This window comes from Lepidothrix coronata, unplaced genomic scaffold, assembly GCF_001604755.1.
Source record: "Lepidothrix coronata isolate B3197 unplaced genomic scaffold, Lepidothrix_coronata-1.0 Scaffold124, whole genome shotgun sequence".
Taxonomy (NCBI): Eukaryota; Metazoa; Chordata; class Aves; order Passeriformes; family Pipridae; genus Lepidothrix; species Lepidothrix coronata.
Genome location: NW_016690304.1, coordinates 3,373,330 through 3,400,447, shown reverse-complemented (window position 1 = coordinate 3,400,447; position 27,118 = coordinate 3,373,330). Strand labels below are relative to the sequence as shown.

Here is a 27,118-nt window from a genome sequence, read left to right as displayed (position 1 = left end):
CTCCCATTAGCAGAAACTGAGCTGGTGACATGAATTCACGAAGGCAGAAGATGCTATCCCTTCGAGTAACATATCACAATTTTTAAGGGTAATTATTCATCTGAAGCTGAAACCAAGTGCATTAGAAATCCTAGCATATATATTTAGGTATTTGAATACCTTTGGCTGGTAGAACTAGCAGGCAGCTTTTCTATGTGGATCAGCTGGAAACAAAATGGAGAGTAAACAATTTACTGCAACATTACACTGAGGAGACAGAATGTGCTGGTGCTGGAACATGTTTAAGAAGCCAGCATGGGGAGCCTCAGACTAGACGAAGCAGTGAAGAATGTTGGTGGAGTATATTGTGTTCATGTTTTCAGCTTTTTGACTTGACTTGTTCATGTGTACAATTTGAGTAAGGAATGTTCTTGCTGAGAATTCCATCTCGTAGATCTTCCACATCTAGTAGTGTATCATGGCCAGTGTTCCCAACAGGCTGGAGATAAAGTTTTGAATCTTAGATTTGGAGTGATCTGGAGCTTGGATGTTTTGTAAAGTAAGAGAAATTGTGACTTTAGAAAGTGGATGCACTGATCTGTGTTCATATATCTCAAACAATCTCTTTCAGCTGAAATGAGAAGTTCTCCTATGAAACCCTAATTTACTTTATAGGAAAACATGTTATATGCTCCTGAAGGAGCATTTCATCTTTTTGAGGGTTCAGAGTTGTCTTTTTCTGGAGGTTGATGCTTCATGTAATTATGATGAGTTTTGCTGTGAAATACACTTTCAAATTTTTTCTCATTGCCATTTGTTCTTCTGGTAGTCTATATATCCATGTAAAGTCAGGAGGAAAAGAAGAGAGGAGAACACCGAATTATGCTTTGGTAAGCTCTTTTTGTAATGACTTAATTTGGTTCCTCACTCTAAAACAGCTCACTGTCCTCAGTTTGTCACTTAATGGCTGTACTAGATCTAAATCACAGGTGATGGTCATATTTTTACTTGGTAGTTGTACAAGTCTTGGGTCAGCATTGGTTGTGGATGAACGTGCACACATATGTAGTGCCTTGAACCCACCTAGGAAATGGTTAACTGCTTTCACTTGTGACAGGGAACAGCAGCTTTATTTTCCTCTGCCTGCTAGAGGCAAGTGAGATGTCAGCCTTTAACTGTTAGAACCCTGATTTTTGGATTTAGTATCACAATCAGTAAAAGAATTCAAAAAAGCATTTAAACATGCACCTCTGTGAAAATGTTATCTATGTTGCCTGTACTATTCGGTCAAAACAGACTATGGGCAGTAGCTTTGGAAAAAGAGGTTAATATTCTGAAAGGAGAAGACAGTGATATGAAAGGTATGGAAGTAAATAAAAAAAAGAATAAAGAGCAAGACAGCAGCTAGAGTAGCTGGCAAGTAGCTTGAGGAAGTTACACCTAAAGGGAGAATGTGAGGACAGCAAAAATGATGAAATAAGAAGAGGTGGTGCAGGATTATGGAAGAGGGAATGGCAAGAAGGCAGTAAAAGAAAAGTTTGATCATCAGCAAACCCTGAACAAATGAAATCAGGGTCACAAAACTAATTGAAAACACTTTTATTCTGTATTATGTGGAAGGAGTAGTGGTCCTGTGCAATCTGAGTACCCCCTTCTCTGCTGTAATTTATATTAAGAAGCTTCTTGTGCTGATTTGGTTGCAGAAGCTGATAAATCAGACAGAATCCAGAAAACAGACCCTTAGCAAGAAAAGCTTTGACTTTGTGTGTTTGGAGGCAAGTGGAGTTCCTGCTCCACACTTTAGGACAGGTCAGGAATGCTTTTCCTTTCTCCCTGTTTCCCTCCCCACTCTGCAGTTTGGTTGGTTTGTGTTTTTATTTTCACCTCATGTGGAGCACAGTGCTTTTTGAGGGTCTGGGAGTTAATAACTGTCTGGGTTCAGATCAAGTTGAAACCCGAACTCAGTTTATTAACTGGTTCTGTAACTCTCTCTTTCCTGTCTAGTTTTACGAGGTCCATGCATTAAGTCTATTCTTAAGTTTGCTGTGTTTTGTTTTATTTTTATCCTTTCTCTTCCCCTCTTACAGAGGTGCTGAAGGTTTACCCTCCAGTCTGGTTTCTGACACTGTGTGGAGTTTATCAAAGATCAGTGCTGAGGTGATCTTATGTTAAGAACATACAAGAATGAAAAAAGAGTAAATTGCTTAGATTTGCACATAAAGAAAACCAAAGGTGAAATGTGCTGCAGAGCTGTCCAGAGACTGGGCAAGCAATTTTTATGGCCTTAGTGTTTGAAATGGGAAGTAATGAGTCTGGCAGAGAATAATTATGTTTTATTATTGCTTTGTAAGTGTTCACAACTACACCAGTCTGCTCCAAGGCTGGATTATGGTGGATAATCCAATCCTAAATAAAAGCATGTAGGATTAAGTAAAATTTGAGCACCTGCAGTGTTGCACAGATCAGGAGGACAGTTAAGTGCTGAGAACGCTATCTCAAGATAGTGTCCATTGAAAAACAAGGGAATGGCCTAAAAAGGAGGAATAAAGTTGATATATCCTCAATCTATTTCATTAGGAAAACAAGGTATATGTTGGAGAAGAAAGAATATTTTTATTTCTATGAAGGTATGACTGTATTTCAGTTTCATTTAAGATAGTCACAATGGGGACAGAATGGAAGAGAAGGAATACTTCAGGTGTTTGCTAATTTTAATATATGCACTGCTAATTATTGTGCTGGAGAGAGCTTGGTGACACATGAGATCCTTGAGAGAATGATTGGATTATTGGTTCAATGACTGGCCTTGAGCAGCTGTTAAAATATTTTATCTTCAGTTCAGTTTAAAAATTCTGTGATCCTGGACTCGTAGATCTCACTTGGACTCCCTGGAGGGAAAGGTAGAAGAGAGTTACAGTAAGAATAAAGACTCAAGTCACCTGGGATTTCAATCTTTTACACATGTGCTGCCTTCTTTATTTTCTTAATAATGGCAAACCACTTCTCTATCTTAGATTGATATCATGAGGAATATTTATTAATACCGATAGGATTTAAAGCCTTCCATAGCTACTGTTGCCAGGCAAAGGCAGAACTGGGCATTTTCAAATTCCTTGAAAAATATTTTACTACACAGTTCAGGTTGTGTTTTATTTCAGTGAGTTTTTTCTTGGTTCATGCCTTGTATTTTTTTTAATATACAGTACTTTTCATCTTCTTCACTTATCTCTTGAAAGTGTACATCTACTCATCTTTTCACTTGTGAGCTCTCCAACAACATTTTTAGATTAGGTAATGCAACATTAATCACTTGAAAATGCAAACAGATAAGAGAATTCATTAATAAATTGGAAGGCAAAGAAAGAGGGAAAACCATTTTTTTTTCTGTGACATGGCACTTGTTTTTGAGTAATATTTTACTGTTTCTTCTTCTCTGACATTTTTGAAAAAAATTTCTGAACCACAGTCAAATAAGTTCTTACGCTTTAGCGTGGCTGCAGTGCCACGATCACTTTGGTTGTGCCAAACAAAGACTGTCCCAGCCTTTTTATGCCTTTTTGCTGTGCCTGTTGTGCTGACCCTTCTGTGGCTGTGCAGTCAGACAGTTCAGGGGCCCGATTTGGGTTTAAATCATCACACACCACAGAGCCAAACCAACCAGACCTCGAGTGGGAAGCTGGGATGGGACTGCCTCATCTGCAGCAGCCCAGGTTTGTGGTGGCTGAACAATACCATGAACCAGCCATCTGAGTTATTTAGTTAAGCCTTCAGATAATGTTTCATAAGCTTTGCTTTAGGTATATTTATAATCCTGTTAGAAGTGATGAACTTGTGTACACCTTGAGTGTGCAGCAGCATGGAGGCTTCATTTTGACACGTTTCGGAATTCGAGTCAAGTTTTTTGCTTTTCAGTTCCATTCAAAGCCAAATGGATATTGAAATGGATACCTTTGAAAGGTAACACAGGCCACTCAGAAGGTAAGATCCTGCTCTGATCTTGTTTGGTTGCTGATCTATAGGAGGCCATGTGTGCCAAATGCAGTTTTCCACAGCTGCAACTGCTCTTTAGACAAAGGCAGACCAGTTAAATATATATTCTTTAAATAATTTTCTTTAACTGTGTAGTCCCATGTAAGCTGTGAAAGTTTTCTCAGGAAGTGCTTGTGCTGTTTGTGCAGTACAAATCATATGGTCTAGATGTGAACATCTTTGTAACTAGCAACAGTAAAGAATGAACACAGGAAAAATCAAATAGGGTTTTTTTTACTGTCTACTCTTGTTTCTTAGCAAGAATAAGACAAATGACAACATAAGATCTGAAGCTGCAGAAGTAGTCTTTTCTCATAAATAAATATACCCTCAGAAATGACCCCTTCTGTCTCAAGAGTGTCCAATTGACATTCAAGTTTAAAAGCTTCACACATCACTCAGATACACAACAATATACGTGGACTATATTTGTTTTATTCATTTTGCACCTGCTCTTGCCTCCCTCCCTTTATATTATTTTGAATTTAGTAAGTCCTCGGTGTAAATCTGATTTTTTTCATTCTCACAACTGTCTTGAAAAACTGTTGCAGAATTTGTGCAAACCTGGCCAGATACTCCATTCACAGAGTGTAGTTTTCAATGATCTGCTACTGAATTGGAATTAGGCACGTTTCCCAGGGAGACTGTCCAGAGGTCTGTATCTTCGTTAGTGGTTCTACTGATTGAGCAGGAGCTATGCCTGTTGTACCTGACAGCAGCATGCAGCTGTAACTAAAAAAAAAAAAAGGCATGAAAAATGGAAAAAATGGTCTAAAAATCAAAGCCTATGGTTCAGACAGAAGTATACACTGAGTTGGAATTTATCAAGCACATAAGGTAGGATTAAGCACATTTATCAACAACACAGGTTCAGGTAGGATTAAGTAGGAAATAATTTTTTTTTTTGGTTTTGGGTTTACTTTTGGGGTTTCTTTGTTTTTTGTTTTGTTTTGAGTTTTGTGTGGTTTGTTTGTTTTGGTTGGGTTTTTTTTAAGGATCTGGTATTTGAGACTCCCAAGCTGAAGAGGAGTGAAAAATACCATGCTGTTGTGGAAGATAAAGTAAATGCAGTACTTCATTATATAGATAGTGTTAGGATTTGTCAGACATAAGGTACATATAAAATAAAAAAAAATCCTTCTGACCCAATTTCAATGGAGTCAGACTCACAGTTTGAGGGAAAAAAATCATGAACCACATAAACCATAGGAAAAGGGTCCAGAGGAGAGCATAAGAATAATTCTCTTTCCCTGCATTTTCCATAATTCTGCAGACACAGTAATGAAGTTTCTGCAGCCTATAGAACAAAGATATGAGGTAGAGGAAGGTTTAGGAGGAGATCTTAAGAATCTTCTTAGGTGTGAGAGCAGACTTTTACAGGGATGTGAGTTCAGGAAGCTGCACTGCAGTGCAGTAAATCACTCCATTGCTGTGCAGACAGAAAGTCTTCACAAACTTTTGTGCATTTCCCACCTAGAAATAAGATGATTTCTCTCAGAATTTAAAAAGCCTGTGACTTTAAGGAAGGAATTTACTTATTCGTTCCCATGGAAAGCATAGCAAATAGAATATGTCCAGCAAAAGAGAGAAATTACCATGCAAGGATCCCTTTGTGCAAATCTCAAGGGAATAGTTTTCAGAAAGCTGTTTTAAGTTCTGACAAAATAAAGAACCTACCATTACCCACCATCTTCTTCCAAATATGAAATGTCTGAAAGAGCAAATAGAGTCCCCAATTAACCTCTGTAGAAAAATTTTGGCTGCTTGCTTGTTTTCATATAATGTCTTTATAGATAAAAGTTAGTGGATTTGTAGGTTATGTTTATGTATTAAGAAGCCGTTAGATTGCAGTTCTTGACAACATGGATATACAGGATTGTGTCAACATTGCACAGATTCTGAGTTTTAAATTGTTAGGTTGATTTCAGTGGCATGTGTTTGTTTTCTTTCCTCTGTGGGAACTGCACAAGATCAGAAGCATAGATGTTATGTCACCGAGGAAGGGCACATGTGCACTTCAGAAACACAGAAAGCAAGGTGTTCAAAGCAAGTTCTGATAGGCAGAGAGAACAAAATTATTACTTTCAAATACTGCTCTGAAATAGCTTTCAAAAAGGGAAAAGCAGGAAGCTGGTTTCCCAAAATGTATTCTGCAGACAAACAGTTTGTTGCAAACCATTTGCTGCACTGGTTTAGCTTTTTATTTTGTTTGCAAACTGTTTTACAACAGACTTTGAATTTTACAGTTTTGTTCTCCTGAGTTATTTAGCAAATGCTTAATGAGGAAAATCTTCATCTTGCGGATTGTTTACTAATTGTGTTTTCCATATGTTGATATGTTCAGCTTTTCTGTTGAGGGATTTCATCACTTTTGTCATATGCTTGAAGACTGGTTTTTTCCAGAAATGATTATATGTAGCATAGTGCTGGAAAAAAAATATGTAAGCACTAAAATCTTTACTTTATCTCAGATGGAATCTTTGAGACCTTGCATGCTAAAGATTCTATAGAAAAATACATCTTTTTGCAGCTCATAACTCTAAAACCTGGTGATACTAAACCAAGTGTTCTTGGCAGCTTTCATCTATATGTGGAGCTTATTCTCTGTCAAATATAAGCATTCATTTTCAAGGAATGATAGCCAATTACTGTGTCCACACGCCAGGCACGGTGTTTTATGTCATGGTCTGGAGCAAATTTAGGATGTAAAACAGCAAAGAATGTCTATGGGTGACCTGAAGACTCCGAGTTCTGTTCTCTTCTGTTGCCTTTTTTCATACTCATCCTTGCACTTCCCCTTCCCTACTGATTTATGTTCCCTGAGGCCCTTCTAGCTTTCTGCTACCCTTTTTCCATAGTGATCCTTTAGGGTGGCCTGACAGGGTTCAAATGGGGGGCTTTTCAAGGTCTCAGTTCTACTGCTTGATAATATATTAAATCACCTCACAAACTAGAAAATCTCATCTGCAGTCATTTCCTGGTTCTTGGAAAAGTAATTGCAGAGGGGTGGATGATTAGACTGATTCAGCATTTCAAGTAGGCAACATGTTGGTGAATATGATGTTTTGCTATAGCTCTTTTTTGGTTTTGAATATGCCTATGGTATCTTCTAGTAGGCAGAGAAAAGATCGAATTATGCTTGTTGTTGAAGTGAAATGGGAGTTTGAGGCTATTAAGGGGTTTGGAAGCATTACAATTTCTGCACTGATGAAATCCACAATTTCTTTATGAAACCAGTCCTAGAGGATGAGCCTAAGCAGTGTGAAAGCAGTTTAAAGTGCAATGCTTATTGATTTCAAAGCACAACATGACATGGCCATCCAACTCCCACTCTGTGTTTATTTCTTAGTAATTGGGGAAAAAAGAGGAAGAGAAGTAGAAGAACAGGATATGAGTCTACCAGTCTGTCAGATAACATATGAGCTGTTCTTTCCTCAGTGAAGTCACTCACAAAGATCCACTCATTTCCATATGAATTTAAATCAGCCTTTGTGGAAATGGATGTTATGGGGGGTCTAAAATTGCACTCTTTAAGTCTGGAGTGTGCTTCTACATAGTATTGCCTGGTTCCCTCTCTAGTACAAAGAATATTCAAATGTATAAACACAGTTCCAATTAATATTATAACAGGAACAACTATAGGAAATTATTATTTTTTCTAGAATGGAAAAGTATGATTACTTGACTCCATCAGGTTTCATGTACTCAAGCCTTTTCTGTTTCAAAAATTCTGGTAAGGTGCTTTAAAAGTTTAAGCTACACAAGTTTAGTACACAAGAGAGGCTGACTGTAAGCAGGACTGCTGAGCAATACTTGAGCCCTGTCTAAAGACACACTTAAATAGTTGTGAGTGAAACAGTAGTAGGACAATTTCATGTCAAGTCCAGGTGCTTTCTGCACAGGTGGAACTAAATTTTATCTTAGATTCCTGTACAGAAAATCTAAGGTCTGAGAGAACTGACTTATAAAGAAATTAAAATTAAATCAGCTGTTTTGGGTTATTATCAGTGTCAGCCTCTGGAGAGGAGTCATCGATTACATGGTGTCCTTTCCTTCCTCTTGTTAAGGACGGGTGTCCCTGCCAAGCTTGGAGGAGCTTGGTAGAATTTCAAGGAAGCATTTTGCTTAGAAACATTGTTGAAGATCAGTTTATTGACTCTCAGAATATTTCAGAATTTTGGGGTTTTTTTTGTCCCAGTTTTTGTCACATGGTATTTTTAACACATTGTTTTTCCAGGACAGTAAATTTGACTTTCAGCTCTCCTTCCTTGCCATGGCTGTGTATAATCCCCATCATTATTTTGTTATACGTGGTCTTTTTTCTTTATATTTTTTGTTTTAAACAAAAACTCAGAGGAATGTTCCTTAAACATTGATTTCTATGATCAAGTGGTTAAAACTCCTACCAGAAACTGCTTATTTGCAGGACTCAATTTTTTTTGTGGTCAGTTGATTTAAGATTTGCTGACTTCTGTGACAATGCAGATGCAGGGAAAAGAAATAGTGAAGTAAACTAATATAAAAGTGAAAACAAAAGGATTTTTTTAATTGACCTAAATTATGAAAATGAAGATACAAACAGAATATAATTTTTACGTATCTCGTTTCATTACTGCATGCTTTTAGCTTATGCTTCCTTAAAACTTTAATGTGCTTTAGAGTTTTTAGCTGACAGTTGTTGCTTTTATATAGAGATTTTCAAGTAAGAGATGAGGTTTGGGAATTTGTTGAAACAGTAGTTTAGAGATTCAACAACCCAACCCTGAGAACACTTGGTACTTGCCACTAAAGGTTGAACATTAAAACCATCAGGTGTCTGAATTTAGGTGCCAAGAAAAGAAGCTCTCCATGTAGATCTAAGTTGCTGTGGGGTACTTTATTGGTGTTTTGGAAGATGATGTAACAATATGTATCTATGAGAGTGTTTTCAAAACATTTCACTTAATTGGAAGATTTATAAAATTGGTGTGGGTTTCAGGCTTCATGTGTGTTTATAAATGCACATGCATGCAACCAAAACATAAATGCACACGCATGTGGACATTCATGTCCACATAATATGCAACAGAATAATTATGCAGCAACTTCTTTGGTTAGAGAAACTTAGATTAAGTGGACTTCTTATGTGGATGCAGTTAAATAGTTCCAAAGGCCTGTGGGAGAGTGTAGTTTCAATGTCAAAAGGTAGCCTTCACAAATACAAATATTAGCTGCTCTTTGTCACTACTTCCTCATTTTACTTATATATATATTTATTTATTTATTTAAAAGTCCCTGCACTATGCTACTTTTGATGTCAGGATTACAGGGGACATTACTTTGGCACCAGAGTGCCAAAAGATGGGGTCATATTGTCATTTGATCACTAGCCTATACAGAGGAATTTGTCTGGGCTCAGCAAGACAAATTGCCATCACATTTTATGTAAATAGTCTCCTCTAAGTTCAGGACATTGCACTGTCCTTCAGGTCCCCACCAGTGGGTCACATGGATCAGTTTTGTTCAGCCTGTAAGGGCTTTAGGGGGCAGCACCTGCCAGGCCTCCTGTGTTAGTGAGGAATTCAGCCATTGACTCAGGAAATGCTGGATCTCTTGGCCATGAAGAAGTAAGAGTCGTCCTCCTCATTGCCTATGTGTGCTGTGACTGAAAAACAATTAAAAAAATCCCCAGACAAACAGAACCAACAAGCACAAATTTGCTCCTTGAAAACAGACCTGACAGTGATCTCTTTCCTGTTCAGGGACATTGGGGGTTTTGGGACCCTGAAGGGACTAAGGCCAACAACACAACCAATCATTTCCTTTGTGAAACATTAATGCAAGTCATAAAACGAGTCTGTTAATTACAGCCATAATACTTTTAAGATTAGAGGGCAAAACCAGTGTTGTGCTCTCTATAGTGCTATAGGGGGCATTAATTTCCCTCTCACTTAAACTGTCCTGACAGGTGGTGTTGTGCTGGGTGTAAGCAGTTACAGTTAAGGTTACTTTTAGGGAAAATATGGCAAGGTAGTAAAGCAACAGATTTATAGCTGGTAAAAACTGAAAACAAGGGTTGTCTAGAATTCATTCATAATTTTTCAGACATTAGATTGAGAGCTATCAAAAAAAAAATACTGCAGAAAAAGGAGACATTAAGACAACTAGCCTTAAAATTACATCCCACAAAAGCAAAATAAGCAGATGGGACACGTAAAACCATGGAGGATCCACAAAGAGCTGCAATATAGCATCAGGTGGTAAGATGACCTAAATACACAAAGGTGATCTTACACTGATAGCAACAGCAGTTTGCTCACTTTATAGGCTGCACAATTACACTTACAGCCAAATGACACAAAAAGGGAGGAACAATAAACATAAAAAGAGAGGAGATGTACCGTGGGACCTACTTCTCGGTGTTTTTCCAAATACAGTGCACCTCAGAATTCTACTTCCATCACTGTTGAGGGATGGCCATGCCAAAAAAAGCCAATTTCAGTGGTTGCAGTTTAGATCAGCAAGCAGAAAAAGAAGCAAGGTCTTTGTAATACAACACAAGCTAATGGATTTTATCTTTACTGGAAGTTTTATTGTGGCTCAGATGAAACAGCTTGATACTGTTAAGGACAAATGGGCTAAGTATGTCAAGCCCTGTTGCTGTGCTGCTTTTCAGCTGGCATCATTTTACTTGGACAAGCAAGAAAAACATCTCAGTGAATTATTTTGTACCTACACTTCCCAACTTACTCTAACAATGTCAGAAGTATAGAAGCAGGGGAACTGGCTTAGCCCAGAGGCTTCATTTAAAGCTGAATGACAAAATGCCAACTGTCAGACAAAAGATAATAATGACATTTATCTTCCAAGATATTATGTAAGAATGAAGAAAATCTTCTCAGGAATGATTTGCAGGAAGAACTATCTTGAGGATTTATAGAAAATACATGGAGAAATATAATAGGTGATAACCGCGGGGGGAAAAAACCCCAACGCACACCCAAAATCCCAAATCAACAGGTGTAACAGACAGCCATGTGAATATGGAATAAAGAAAGTCACTACAATAGCCATAGTAAACCAATTTTCACAAAAAAGAGAAATATCAGAATATGCTTCCAGTATAACCACTCTGAGAGAAAATATTTACCTAAATGTCTGTGTTACTTGTGCTGGTCTTCCTAATATGTTTCTTATCTGTCTGGTGTTAAGCCATAGGTCAGGTTCTAATCTTAGGCTAAGGAGAATTTTCTGGAGGGGTTGTAGGGTTGTTCTGGTTTTGTTTTTTTTTTTTTTTAAACTGAAGACTAAACTAAGCCATTTAATAAAAATTAATTGGGCATATTATTTAGCTTCCTAAAATCTATGAATTTTTGCTCATTTTCTTCTGCACATGTAAACATCAAGGTGGAAAAAGGTGGAATTTCTAGGAAGAACAACCCAAATTTTCAGACTGCGTTCTCAAAAACAAATAACATAATTAATGTATGCATGTAACTCAGCTTTGTTCTGAGTTTGTATAAAGTGGACAGTTTGATGAACCAAATGTGTTCTTAAAATTCAGTGTCCCATTTTGGCTTTGGCAGTGTTTGTTTTTTTTTCTGAAAAATCTGTAGCACAGGTAACTTTTATCAGACAATATTGTCTTTTAATTGACTGGGTTAGAAATATAATTTGGGGAATGCATCCAGAAAGAAATGTTGAAATTTATAGAGGTTTTTGGATTGGTTAATTTTTACTGTTTTGGGTAAACTAAAGAAGGTGGTCTGAGCACTGAACTAGATTGTCTTTTGAGGATTTAGACTTAATTACACGAAGTCTGAAGGGGAAGTTCAGAAAAAGAATTAGATGTGTTCCTGGACACATGGACTCATCTCATGTGTTTTCATATCCAGCTTGCCAAAAAGCCATCCAGACATGCAAGATCCAAGAACTCTCCAAGTGGGGTTGTTTTGTAGGCATCCTGAGATAGCTGTGATCACTCCTAGCTACTGCTCTAAGTTAAGAAAATCTTTAGTTACCAAGTAGGGCATGTATTCAAATGATTTTTTAATTTCTAAAGGCTTTTTTAGCTTTGAAGAGCCTGACCACAGCTGATAGACCTTATGAAGCCCCACATGTCTGTTAAGATTAAATAAGCAGAATTGCTCGTAAAAACTCTGGTAGGTGTGGTAATTTTTTTTTTCCCATCAGAGAAAAATTCCAGAGACAACTTGAAAGAAACAAATAAAGGATGGAGGAGGATGAGGACGATGAACAGAGAAAGGGATTGCGTGGGGGGGCAGGTGTGACGTTGACCCCTATCATAAGTACTTGCAGACAGAGCACGTTTATGGTTGCAGAGCTGATGGTGGGGTAGCACAGAGCTGTCTCCAGTGTCTGTAACTGAGGTCAGCCAGGTATTAATTGTCCAGATAATTATCAGTATGTGTTGCTGTTAAAGTCGGGATGGGCAGAGTGACATAGAATCTTCTTCCAGAGTAGGAACAGGATTACGAGAAGGCTGTAATCACTTTATTGTAACAGGTTGCAAACAATTATACTTTTCACATATCACACATGTCAACTTTCTATTGGCGTCTTCATATATCAGGCCATACACATGTCATCCTGCTATTGGTACACATAGATCAGGTCATACTTGTCAGCTTAAATATTGGTATTTTTATGTACACACACATCAGGCCATATTCATGTCAATCTACTATTGGAGTCTTGATGTATAAATAAATCAGGATTGGCTGAAATATAGTAAACACAGTTTTTGTTGAGTCATCCTGACTTGCAGAAAGTACAGGAAGTCCATTTCTGTCTTCCATCTTCTTCCTGTCTGAAAGTTGTCCACATTCCTCTGCATGTTGTGTTCTCCTCCTTTCAGAGGTATACTGTAATCCAGTTTATGTCCACTGCTTCGTCGATAAATGCCAGGCTGCTGACAGGCTTGCTGTCAACCCTGACAAGTATGTGCTCTGTACATTCAGTGGCAAATAGGAGCAAAACCAGCAACTCCTGCTTTGTCTGTAGCGCTCCATCTCCCACAGGAATTGCCTAGGCCTGTTCCAGTACCCTTCCAGCCCTGAAAACCTCATATGTGACAGCACTGAAGTGTTTCTGTGCCGGAGAACCAAGGTGTGTGTAAAATGGTTCAGCTCCTCTCTCAGAACAGCAAGCTCAACATGCTCGTGCCCCTCCATGAAGAGTGATGGTTGCTCTGTGCTGAAGATGACAAGGGAAAGACAGCTCAGGCATTCCTTAAAAAGTGTACTAGATCTTAATAATTCAATAATATCAGAGCGTTCCTTGACAAATACCTTAAAAGCAGAGAGACTGAATCACTGCTATGAGGCTTTTTCAGCCTTGTGTTCACTCCTCTAGAGGGCTTTATGGGTGTGTTCTGTTTTCTGTCTTTTTATTTTCCTTATTTGGTCTTTAGCAAAGATACAGACTTAGCATTTTATCACAATGGCTTTTTCATCAAGCAAGAATTGTTTTTTTACTGTGGATATGTATTGTCCAGTGTATTAGCTCTAATAAACGGCTCTAAACAAACAGAGATGTTTAGATTTCATAAATTTATATATCATATCTATTAATTACCAAAAATATGATATTAAACATTAATAAAGTGCTACTATAATATTGTAAAATTGGATGGTTTAGATCTGATAAGCACCTCCAAACATCCAGAGAGATTAATGGAAGTTGGAATGTGTGTGAAGGGAAAACAAAGCCCACTTGCATTGACCCTAGGAACAGTGGTTTTCAGTCTGTCTGTTCTCCACTTTCATATAGCAATTTATACTGAAAATGTGTCATAATTCTTCAGTACAGGACAAGTTTTAAGCTATTTTTGCTTCTTGATGATGGGTTCCTGGAGTTCTTTGTTTTAGTAAGTTGGTTCCTCTACTAAATAATCTGTGCATTTGACCATTAAAAATAAGCTCTCTTACTGTTCCTCCTCAGAACCTTGTATTTTATAATATTTTATTTAGTGGAAATTAATTAGATTGTTAGAATGGAATTGTGTGAGATCTTGCTGAAATGTAGTCTCTAAACTCTAAATCAGTCATGTATCTAGTTTCTGCCTCATTTAATCAGACTCTTGGAAATTATATTAGGCATCACAAAAAAATTACACTGGATATTTCAGGTCCCTGGAGAAATAAAGGTTGTGAGTCAGATCTGGTCAGGAGTTCTGGTTTAACTGGCTTTAACAGCTGTATTCTTACACAATGGTTAAGGCTTAATGAGTCACAATTTCTGATAGAGAAGAAAGGTTCCTCAGCTGTTGAGGATAGAGATGGACTCCGAAGATGTGGTTTTGGTGCTCTCCCACCTGCAAACCATTGTTCAAATTCTGCTCTAATTATTATTTAGTTTAAACAGTGGAAGAACTCCAACAGGAAAAATTTGGATAAGCCTATTTCAAACTAATTCAGAGGCTGGTTTTGTGGTGGCATTTATTAACATTGTGGGAGAGCCAAATTCAAATCCCAGTTCTGCCAATAAATTACGCGACTGTGGAATTGCTCTGTTACTTCTTAGCAGTTATTAATTTTTCCCCCTATTCTCAAAGCCAAGTTCAAGGATTACATTAGAACATAGTGTTGATTGTATAATGTAATTTACACAGTCAATAGCCAGAAGAGAAAAATAGCTCATCAAGAGAAAGCAGCAGAAAAGCACAAGTTGAAAGACAGAGTTTGGCCTCTTCTATACTCTCGCATGTCCTGTCTCTATAATACTTTGCAGCTGCTTCAGGCCAGCTGTCCTGCCTGCTCTAAGCAATCCCTGCTCCTCTTGCTTTGCAGTGCTGCTCCTGATGGTCCTGAAAAACAGCTGTGAGAGCTGTACATGTTACATGTGTCAGAGACGTTAAAGAAACATTATATAATATTTAATATATATTTGTTTTAGGCTGATCAATCCTTGGTTGGTGCTTAGGAATTTGTAGGAATGAGCTTAAGGGTGTGAGAACCCTTTAAGCCAGCAGTGACTGGCCCTTGATACACAGTACAACTAAGGCAAACTTATAATGGAAATAAATGCTCATTTGGGCGCTTCATGGCCTCACCAAATTTTGCTCTGTGTGGTCAGGGACCAGTTTATCATTGTTGCCCTAATTATGCAGTGCATTATACATATGATAGCCATTTGCTCTCAGCCAGATGGCAGCCCTCATCGATGTTCAAAATTGAAAAAGCTTTTGTCAGGAATTGCAAACAATTGAATGCTGAGATAACCTTTGCATCCTAACATTCTCATTTAACATAGCCAACACTGCTGGAAAAAGTTTGTTTTACCTTTTCTTTTTTTTTTTTTATAATTAGAGCACTCATTAGAACTGTTAATTATTCTTCTAATTAACTTTCTGTCATGGAGACATTTTCTTATTCAAAGTTTTCTAAAAACAAGAGTAAAAAATATTTATGCCGAGTTTGACTGGTACTGCTTTTGAGTTACAGGTAGTATTTGACATTATCAGAGCTTAAAACAAAATCCCAAAAGAATGCTTGCCTTTCCCTCTTCTGTATTGTTACATTTCAATCAAACTTCATTGGGCAGGTGTTGTTTTAGTTTCAATAATAATTACTAAAATGTTACTCACATGCTACAAACAGTATTGTCATTCTGTCAGATTAACTCGTTTAGAAAATCAGGACTGCCTACGAGTATTGGAGTGCTCACTTTCATTAGCATAAACTGGTGTTAGATTTTGCTCTAATGCATTAAACTCTTGCAGTATTTTGGACTGTACTGTAATTCATTCCAAAATAGTCATCCAGAAAAATGGCTGGTGTCATACAGAGAACCCAGGGTGGCCTTTCACATAACTCTGCTTGGGACAGACTAATCTGCATGAGAACCTCTTATCTCACTCTACATTGCTTAGTTCCTTTTTGTCTTACTATTCTGGGTTTTCCTGGGACTGATTTTCAAGACTTGAAGCTGAGCAAAACCGGAATTTTACAGACCTCTTCAGAAAGAATGCAGAGAAAGAGTGAATGAGACAAGAAGGTCTCAGGAAAGGAGACAGTGCAGAGGAAAGCAGGAGAGGAGCTTGGCTCTCGAGGAAGGGGGGGGCATGGGATATGGAATATTCAGCTTAATTCTGTGGAAGCTAAGAGTAGAGAGACTTTTGATACAAATCTGTCTGAACAGGATGTTAGGATAATTCTATTAAAGCAGGGTGTTGGGATTAACTTTGTTTCAGATTGCCAACTGGTACTGCTTGTCTGTCATCTGCTGTGGGGGAGCACGAGTTCTTTTCTGCTTCTTTTCTTGTTTAAACTTACACACCTGACTGAAATCAGCCCTGGTGTGACCTGTACAATTCCCACCGAAATCTTATGCCAGGGAGAAGTAATTGATGTTGCAGGCTTTCACTGATTTATAGAGGAAAAAATTACCCTGAATATTGATTTTGTTCTTCCATTAACTGTTGGGGTAAGTGTTTCTTTGTAGGGCAGTGACACTGGAAGTTGTTATAACAGTTTGAGAAAATCCAAAGACTTGTTTCACTTGATACTATTTCGTGGGGTTTGTGTAAACCTGTGCAAAATTCAATTTGTCAGTGAATGGATAAAAGCCACAGTCAAAGCAATATAAATCAGTCTGACTTTTGTGTTAAAATGTATAACATATCTGTGGGAAAAACATGGTACAAATTAAATAGAAGTCAGGTAATCTATAAAAGCTACATACCTCTTCTGCTTTGAAATTTCATTGAACTTTAAAAACTTTTTAATTTGGTAAATGCCTTGGCCCAACACGTATATGCTTTCAAGGATGTGCTTGTTAAGAGGTAATCAAATGATCCAGTTGATCCTGGTTAATATTTTTCATTTTGCATTCTTGTCTGAAAAGAAAAAAAAAAAAGAAAATTATGAGCATTTAAATAATAAGAAGGGTGGCTCAAGATTTTCTTTTTGGTTCTGGCTGAGCCATTCCTTCCCAGTATTCTTAACTATAGCAGGAGACTTTAGTAGCTAAATAGCCAAAAAGCAGTGGCTAGAACTGGAAGCTTCAAGTGTGTTGTAATATTTATATTGAGGTTTGTAAATGAAATTACAAGAATTTTAGATGTGCTGATTTACACGCAAGTGCCACTTCTCTCAAAAGGAATCTGAAGACCCCAGGAACTGTAGCATGTTGCTGATTTTTTGAGTTTCTGTTGCATTGGCTTCTGTGAGGAATTTTGTCTGTCCTAATTCATGGAAGAGAAAGGATGAACTGGATCGGAGCTTTGATAGGTCAATGTTCAGGCATAACTGTAGGACTCCAAAAAAGAATTTAAATGGCTGTCCTTCAGTTGCCTGAAGTAATTTCTCTGATGTAGTGAGAGCTTGTACAAATGTGCAGCCAGTGCCTTGGCCCCTCAAAGGCAGCTCTTCATATGTGTTCAGGCTCAGGGGCCAATTCCTCCAGCCTCTGTCCATGTCCCCTCCCTGGGCTCCACAGTGGCTGTTGAGGTCACAGGTGCTTGGTCTGTTGGCAGTGGCCCCATTACCACAGAATCACAGAACTGTTTGGCTTGGAAGGCACCTTAAACCATCCCATTCCACCCCCTGCCATGGGCAGGGACACCTTCCACTAGCCCAGGTTGCTTCAAGCCCTGTCCAATCTAGCCTTGGATGCTTCCAGGGATGGGGCAGCCATAGCTTCTCTTGGCAGCCTGTGCCAGGGTCTCACCACCCTCATTTGGTTGTGTAACTTTCTGGAAGTAAAAAGACAGCTTTCTTCTGATCCAGATAAGATTGATGTCATGAGAACAGTTACATGACAGGATTACAGCACTTCGAGCATTTTAAGGATGGATAAAATTGCCCAATGTTACATATAATCTAATTTGACTAAAACAATTTTAGGTATTTTCTTCTACAAGCTCTGCTTTCTTGTGTTTCCCCAACCTCAACACTTAAAACATGGGGTAAACATTATATTTTCGGAACCATATGTGAACATCAGCAGTTGGGCTCCACATTTCTAATGGTGAACTTGTCTGTAAAGCTGCTGTTGTACAAAAGGCATTGAGATTTTTAAATTTTAAATTGCTTTTAAAATAGAATGCAGTCTCCTAGTCAGGTTCCTGTCTTTGGAAAGCTAACTACTAGACATATGATAAGAACTTCAGAAACTAAAAGAAAGGCTTCTGGAACTGGGAGATCTAAATTTGCACTTTCAAAGTTTTTCTAGCATTTAAAAATTGCTGCTCAGTTGAGAAAGAATTGATTTGTGAAAAGAACACTAGTTACGAATCATTGTCATGTAATAGTGCAAATTGTGTCAAGTATATGCTGAGCCAGGGAGTAAAAGTGAAGATAATTCATTATCACCTTTTAGTCCATATCTTTGGTGTGATTGGTGGGGGAGGCTGCTTAACATTCTTGAATAGCAGGAATAAATTGTCTCGGGCAATTTGCAGTGGGAGTAAAGAATAGCCTCTTAACTTTTGGTCCATATGTGTATTAATTCACCAGACAACAGAATATGGCTCTAAGAATATTGCTATACTATGCAGTGAATCGAGGCATTTTCAGTGCAGCTGCTTTAGCCCAGGCTGCAGTTTTATGGCCTCTTGTCCATAAAACCAACAGCTACCTGTCACCTGTGCACTCTGTATGCTCCACTTTGTTAGAAGAGGGAAATACAGTTCATTAAGGAGATAGAAGGCAATAAAAACTTCTGAAGCTTAATAACTTCCTTGTCTCAAACTTTTAGGGATTGAATTTGTTTCTCTTATATGTAGTAACTTTTTAACATACAAAAGGCTAGCATAGTAACAGTAAGAAGGTATTCCTTTCTCTCCTTTGTTCCGATAATTCACTTTGCTTCATGAAGAGCTTTTCTGTCCTCAACAAGCCCTACAGGATGGTGTGACTACCTTTGTATTATCTTTTGCTTTTTAATTTTTTTTTTAAATTGCCTGCATGAAGATCGTATTTGGAGAGAGTTTGAAAAAGAGAGATTTCCCTTAGATAAGTACCTTTTCCAAAATTTTAGCTAAACCTTCAGGAGGGAGCCTGGCTAGCCAGCGACTTGCATTTGGCAGGTGTGACTTGGTTCCTTCACTGCTTTTTGGAGTTTTAACGTGTAAGGGCAGCAGTACCGGATAGCAAAATTCATAAAGAACTAGCAAAAGAGGTTTCAGAATTGTTGGCAGTCAACTTTGGTGCTAGGAAGTATAGGAGCAGGGAAGAGGGCACGCGCCCGCCCAACAGACCAATTTGATGCTCTGTTGCATATATGAAGAATTGCAGGAACAACAGGGTACAGCTCGTAAAATAAGTGGTAAATAAGACTCTCCCACTTTTCAAGGTGGAGTAAGCAGAGAGACCACAGATTACTGATAAAGTGAAAGTAAAAATACATTAGAGGAAATAGTATGTGGCATTTACAAGCCTGGGATTTGAATATACACTGGTTGTGACACAGCTCACTCACTGAAGTCTACATTTGTGCACCCCTACTTATCTGAATGTTTTCAGGTAAAAAAATCAGTGAAAACAGGAAATCCAATAGATTGAGATTTAACGAGTTACATGACTTTCACGACATTCTGAAACAATGTGTTCACTGGTTAAAAAATTGAGCAAGAAAATTGTCATAAGAAAATAAAGCAAATGAAGGAAAGAATGGATACTGCAGCAATCATATTTGTTGGCAAAAATTAATCTAGGAGAGCTTGCTAACATTTGTAAAGTTGGACATAAAAGGCTGTAGGAAGTAGGGCAGTTAACAGAGAGGCAGATGTTAGCAGAGTAAAATGTAATCAAGATGAATGCTAAGAGGTTCTCACTCAGTATAAAAGCCAACAATGAAAAACATAAAATGTGGGAATGCTGACTAAGAAACAGTATTAGAGAAGCAGGATCTTGGGAATGCTAAACTGAACATAAGCATGCAGCGTGGTGCTGCTACAAAAATGCAAATGTGGGCATATATCTGAAAGGGGACTTATAATTTCTCTTTCTTGGGACTAAGAAGAATGATAGTTTTTTTAGAGAACATTCTCTCACTGAAGCAGTAACAGTAATTGTTATGGAAACTGTTGGGTCACTGTATCAAACCAACACTAACCAATGCCATTAAATAACCTCAGTAGCACTACTCTGCCTTTCTTCAGAACTGACTTTTCAAAAGGATTTGGAGATAAAAGACTACCCTGAGTTATGATAATTCCCTACTCGTGGCATTAGAGCAATTGTCCCTTATGGCCTCTGTTTCTGTCTTTGTCCTGCTTGCAGAGCACTATTCCTCTTCTGCAAATAACTAAAATTGCTGCTGTGTTTATTCTGTGTAATATATTTGTCATTGCATCTCTTCATTGAGTTTTCAACCTCCACCTAAAGAGCATCCTAGAATAAGTATTCCTTCAGAGAGCTGTTTTTCCAGTTTTTCCCTGTGCTGCTACCATGTTCAGCTGACCTTTTGTGCATAGTCTCTGCTGTTGAGAACTAATTATGCTGCAAGGAAGAGAGATGAGAACTTACTTAAGACAAATGTTTTTGTTTCTCCTTAGGTTAATCTTCAGCTTTTCCACTGCCAGTAAGTTAAAATAAGGCCAGTTTTGGAACTGGAATTCAAAGGAGGAAGAAGCTGGATGTTTTTGCTGCTATTACAGTGATTTCTACTTTCAACAACTTTCATCTGACTCATGCTTTCTAAATGGTCTCTTGCAGAGATCTTTCAGAGCCTTCTTTGCTTAATTTCCTTTTTAGCATTCTGTTGATTTATTTCCTCTGTTGCCATCTGAATCTCACTTTATATGGCTTTTGACAGATGCTTCTGTTTTTAACTTGCTGCGAGCTAAGGCTGTTAGATTCACATTGTACATTTGCTCTGCTATTGCATATTCTGGATTGCACTTTCATATTATTCCCTTTTGGTCTAATAATGCAAAGACATCAGCGATTTTTACCTTGAGAGTTATGAACTCGACACATAAAATTCTTCACACACATAAACAGTTGCTCTCTTTGAAGCAGTGGCTGTTCTTCCTGTAAAGTTATCTGAATGATAGGATACCTTTTCCTGCTTCCAGACTCAGTGCCATGTATTTCATTGAACAACTCCTAATACAGGTGGCATATGAGTTCTGTGATAGGCTGAGGTCATTACTGTTCAAAAGAAATAAAACTATTCTTTTACTGTCAGTGCCTTTTAATTATTTTTAAAATTATGTCTGTGTGCAGTACTATATAGAATTTTATTTTAACGTTATCTGTGTTGCAGTAAGGTAAGATTGGTTTAGTTACTCGAAAAAGAATTTGGAAGTTCTCAGTTCTTCTCATGGAATGAAAAGTAGGTAGGGTTGTTTTTTCTCTGCAAATCCCTCAGATATATGTAAGCTTCTGGGATAACAGCTCATGTCAGATACAACTGCTGAGAAAAAAAGGACAGATAAATCAGAAGTAACTGCCCTTACTGATAACAGCTGTGGTCATGGAAATTAGGAAAGATTTTTCAAAATGTTGGATTTGGGGACAAGAGGATCAAGGACTCTCTCAGAGACAACAGATAGTTCTTGAACAGCAGACAAGGATGACAGCACTTGTGCCACAGCACAATTCAGATCAAACATATTGTCAGGAACTGTGCAAGTAAATTTCCTGCTCTGGTTCATCTAGTTCTTGATACTTGAGTTGAGCAAAGGAAAATGGATGAGAGAGAGACAACAATAAGTTTGCCAAAGTGAGGAGGACAAGGTTTCTACTCATGTAACAATTTAATTCCTTTTCTTCTATAACAAAACTATAAGGCTCTATCTCACTGGTCTTTGCAAATCAGGCAGGTGAGGTGTGAAACGAGAACAATTAATGGTGTATAGTAAGGCTTGCCCTCTGGAAATTTAGCTGTGAAGAGACTGAGGGACAAAGGGACTTGTTCATTATGAGCTCAGCTGTATGACTTATGGATGGAGCTGCCTCTTCCATTGAACTGGAATTCATGTTTTAGCATGAAATCACCATGAAATAACAAAAAATCAAGAAATATAGGATTTGGAAGAAAAAAACAATCACATTTACAATAGAGGAATTTGCTTAGTTTATAACAAAAGAGGTGTTTTGATCTTTTCGTTTAATGATGATTCAAAAGGGCAAAGTCTGCAATCAGAGTTTACTCAAGACAATGATGAAGATATGAAGGCATGAAGTACATTGCTGGACTTGCCAGTGACTTCAGTGGAAGTCAAACCTACAGTCCTTTACTGAAACACTGAATATGTGCCACAGTAATGGTAACAAAATAGTAAAAAGCACCTTGTTTTGGTAATGACGTGGTATATGGCATTGGAGAATTTGCTTCATGTGCTTTTTTTAACCTGCACTTCAGGTTTAGGCTGTGATTTGCTTGGGGCAGGGCTGTCTCCTACTGTGTGTAGCTACAGAGTCTTTAAAATGGAGCTTTGATCATATACAAATGAAATTGTTGCTGAATGCAGGTACACTGGACAGAAATCAGTGGGGTCAGTGCCCTCCTACAGCAAATCACAATTGCGTCTCGCTCTCAGCAGTTGAGGAACAGAAGAATACCACACTTCCAAGGATGTTTTACAAAAATTCCTAAATTAACTGGATTTAATGAATCGCAATTCTCCTTTTCAGTTCAGTATTGTCTAGACACGTGCTTCTGTACTTGCAAATCTTGGCAGAATACCAGTTTGCCTAGAAAAAAGTAATGTCGGAAGATCAGGCTGGCAATTAAAAGCCTAAATTACACCTATAATATGCTTTTGCTGGATTGTAATTAAAAATCATATACACATATTTTTGCATTATTATTGAGTAAATCTTACAGTCTGAAGTCTTCTTTAAATCCATTTTAGTGCAGAAGGCTGCAGAAGTCGTAAAGAGAAGAAAATTTACATAATTCTCTTCTGTAATTCTATAAATTGCCATACCATGCTATTTTAAAAGAATATAATTAGATGGAAGACTTCATTAAAACAAATATTCAGTTGTAGTAGAATGTAACTTCAGAAATGGAGTTTATCTGCTGCCCTTTGACGACTTTGATTATTCTAAATGAAAATGCATTTTGGAGAATGGTTTTGTGGTGTGGATTTTCATTTTTTGAAGTTCTAAATTTGGAAGTTATTCTTAAAATTTAAATTGGACTGTGGAGATAGTAACTTGTATTAGAGCAACAAATATAGTTGAGAAAAATTAGATGTCCTTTCAGGAACATGGCGGGAGAACATCTCTGTTATACTTGAGACATAGTTATTCCAGTTTGAATTTTGATGAATACAGTGAAATTTGAGTGCAGGAAATCTCTTGCTTCTAAAGGAGAAAAAACACATAAAAAAAATCTATGCCCAGAGAGCTCATAATTGTCTCATGTTTTCTTAAGATTAAATTGACACCATCTAGCAAGATTGGCACTAGCAAGATCTTTCCAGTTCATTGCACCATCACGCTGCATCCAAAGTTCCCTCTGCTTGTGTGATCCCTCATTTTGAGCTACTCCTTTCACTTTCTACCCTGTCTAACTGTATTCTCCATTTCTGACATTTATGCTGGTCTGCTCTGTAATCTGCCTTCTTGCTTAGAAGCTCTCTCTTCTGAACTCCATCCTTTGATCCATATAAAGTGTAAGATCACACCAAATAGATGCCTCTGCTGTACCTTTTCTCTTCCAGATCTTGTGTTTTCTCTCACCAAGACCTAATTTTTCCCCTTTGATCTCTTTTGGGTTTGTTTTTATTTTCTCTAGTCTAAACAAACTGTCCTAAAGGCAGTTTTTTTCTTCCCTCTCAGCACAACACGTTTCCTGGCCTTGAACCCCCCCTTCTTCTTTCCTGCCAATTATTTCTCTTCTATGCCACAGGTTTAATGTATTTAAAGTTAAAATGTGTGTTACGGTATTTTTGAAAATAGAATGGTCCAAACCAATCTAGAAAGCTTCCTTTTCAGCTGTCTCTTCTTGCTCTTTATGTGCAATGTGTCTTTCTCTGTTTCCAGGCTTTTTACTGCCAAGGGGGAACACAACAAAAAAATCTAAGCCCTTTTAATTTTACTACCTCACCACGGGCTTACCTGTGACAGAAGAGCTTAGCATAAACCCTGTGAAAGTTACAGTCCAAACTTCAGATTTTTGTTTAGAATTTCAGTACCATTAGCAGGGGACGAGAACATTTCTGTTGGATAATTCAGTACATCATGAAAAGCAAAGAGGAAGTTGAAGCAGGAGAGATGAATCTCCCTCTGCACCAAAAACAGAATGACTGTCTTTCCACCCAGGAAAGCCTTCCCTTACCCTCCACCTCTCCTGTGCCGTGTGTGGGCCACTCTTGGCACTCCAGGGACACATAGAGCTTTGTGTCCTGGCACCTTTTGTCTGGCAGGAATCTTTGTCCGTATGCAATTTTGGGAGTGGGACTGGCAGTTTGAGCGCAGGGCTGAAAAAAGCAAACAACAGCCCTTCTCCCCAGCAAAGAAAGCCTGGAACCTTTGGTTTTCAGATGCAGTTGGTGGGCCAGCCTGGGCACTCCATGGGCAGCAAATCTTTGTGTCCTGGCACTTTTGGTCTGGCAGGAATCTTCATCCGTATTCCATTTTGGGAATCAGACTGGCAGTTTCAGAGCATTGCTCCTGTAAGCGAACCACTGTGTTTCCACCCAGGTAAGAAAGCCCTTACCCTCAGTGTCCCCTGCGTAGTGCGTGGGCCACTCTTGGCACTCCGTTGTCAGGCGTCCCTTCCTGTCGAGGCACGCTGTCACACTGTGCCACCAGCCAGGCCTCTCATTTGAGTACCATGAATGAAGAGTCATGTTATGTGCAGCCCAACTTCCAACCAAAGCTGGAATGAAAGGTTCAATCACACACATCAGCTTTTGCAAGTTTTCCTTCCTGTCTCCCTTACTGGAGGTCTCACGGATGAGCCTTAACTACGAAGATGATTAAGCTTTTTACTTTGAAACGGGAAACTAGTCTCACTTGCCCTACAGGAATCCATCTGAAATGGATTCCGTTTCTTTGCTTGTTTTAAATTTGAACAAAACATTTCAAAGGCGGCGTAGAACTTGCAAAATAAAGAGCTCAGTTATCTCAGGGTTGTGAACCAAACAACAACTTTAGGCAGGAATCAATCTTCAGATGTCTCTGTATTCATCTATTCTTTTTTAAAAGAGGAGGAAAGCAAAATGAAAGGAGTTATAGGACATAATGCCAGTAAATTAAGGACATTTTTATTGAAGAACATCTTTGCAAGTTAAATCTACAGAAATATCCTTTTAGTGGGCCATTTATGTGCTTTACATACCATGGGTGACTAGCAGAATGCTCTAACTATTGTAAGGTAAAGCCTTCTGGAATTACCAATACTACGCAATTTGGATTTGGGTTTTTTTTCATAAAAGATATAAAGATATTACCATAAATGTCATCAACCATGTGTTTGTAACTAGAAAATAAAAGGAAAAGGACAATGTCCTTTCTGCTAAGAAAAAAACACAAAAAAAAAATTAATGAAGAACAGTGAAACAGCTCTAGTTGCCAAAAAATTCTTAGACTCAGAAAGAATTGTGATTTTTCTTACCTTGAGCTTGCAGAGACCACGTCAGGGAGGGGTGCTGAAGAAAGTCTTGTGATGCAGTCATTGCATATGCCTGCAGAACTTGATGGAAAACTGGGGATTGCCAAAGGAGAAAGCGACACTGTGACATTTTCATATTGAATTCTCTTTTAAACGATCCTTTCCTAGGTCCAAGTGCATTATTTCTGGGACCCAAAACCAGGCCTGGGAAAGGTGTCAGCTATGTTTTATAGGGTGATTGCATCTATTTCAGAACCTGCAAATGTGGTAAAACAGAAGTTTTGTTGGGAAATTACTGTATTCTACGTTCTCATTTCAGTCTCTAATTCACGATGTTCTCCAACAGCACATTTTGTTTGTTTAGGGCTCAACTCAGTGGTGCTTGAGCTGAGTTTGACCATCAGTGAAGTGGCTGGGAGGGAGAAGGAGGAGGGTTTGAAGGTATGTTTTCACCTGTGCACTGAAAGACATGATGTTTTCGTGGAACAGAGCTAGTGTGTATGATATGTCCTTGCTGCCCAGTGTTTCCTGTTGATCACCACCCACTCTCCACGCTGAATGCACGTTTGTTTTCACGCAAACAGCATTTTAAATTCCTGATCACAACACTGAGTTACTGTTGCAACTGTCTGGCCAAGAGTGCATCATTTAGCAGTTGGATTGATAAAGACATGATCAGGTTCAAAGCAAGACAGGACTGCACATGTTGAAACACAAACTGTGTGTGAACAGAAAACCACAGGGCCATTGTAAGCAAGCCAGAAGCTTTGCCACCAGAGATCAGTCCCTCTGTCCATCACCAGGGAAAGGGCAAATTTTCCAGATTTCCATAAAAACCATCTCACATGGATAATATATTTTTTTTTTACTTCATTTTCCTGTCATAACCAGGGCTTCAGGATGAGAGATGTAGAAACACTCATCTGGCATTAATCAGTCTTTAAACTAAGTGTTGAATAACATGCAATAAATACTTTGACATATTAATGTGCTTTATAAAGAACAATAAGGATTAAACAACACCTGCTGGGTGCTTAATTGACCAGCATTCACTCTGAGCAATAACTGATGCTGGAGTTCTTCAGGAAAAGCAGTTGTGATTATGTAATGAAAGATAATTACAACTCAAGCACAAGGGAATGGATTTGTTTGCAGAGATACCAAATGTCAGAACTAATATAGTTTTTGCACTTATAGGATCTGGTCCTGTGAGAAAGCAAATTAGATTAAGTAGACCCTTGATGCTGAACAATGACTTTCTTATAATCTTACAAAATACTTTTAATCCACACTTGTGGAATTCTTCTTCCCACATGAAAAGAGATAATTTTTTCTTTTGGGCATGAAAGGGTGCGGCTTCACCAGCCAACTTCCCTTTCCCTGATGCTGCTTAGCCTCTCTACCTCTTCCTTGAGCTCTGCCACCAGGCACAGCAAATCATTCACCTGCTCGCATCGTACACAGACCCCACTCACACTGTCCTCAGTTACTAATAATAATAATGGCCAGTCTTCGCGAATGAAGATTTTTGGGAAAGGTCATTAACCCTTCAAGCCTGCGCAGTGGATTTTTTAGGTGAGACACAGCGTGC

General features: G+C 38.3%; 1 long non-coding RNA gene across 5 annotated transcripts in view; it reads left to right on the top strand.

Moving 5' to 3' along the window:
• Window positions 1-27,118, top strand: part of LOC108502790 — a 370,315-nt gene that overhangs the window by 299,069 nt on the left and 44,128 nt on the right. For 4 of the 5 annotated variants that reach the window (XR_001876623.1, XR_001876622.1, XR_001876620.1 and 1 more), the window contains one exon: window positions 20,510-21,070. The exons of the other annotated variant lie outside the window; for it this stretch is intronic. This is a non-coding gene — a long non-coding RNA (uncharacterized LOC108502790). Of the gene's footprint in view, window positions 1-20,509; window positions 21,071-27,118 lie in introns of those variants that run through there. 5 annotated transcript variants of the gene reach the window in all.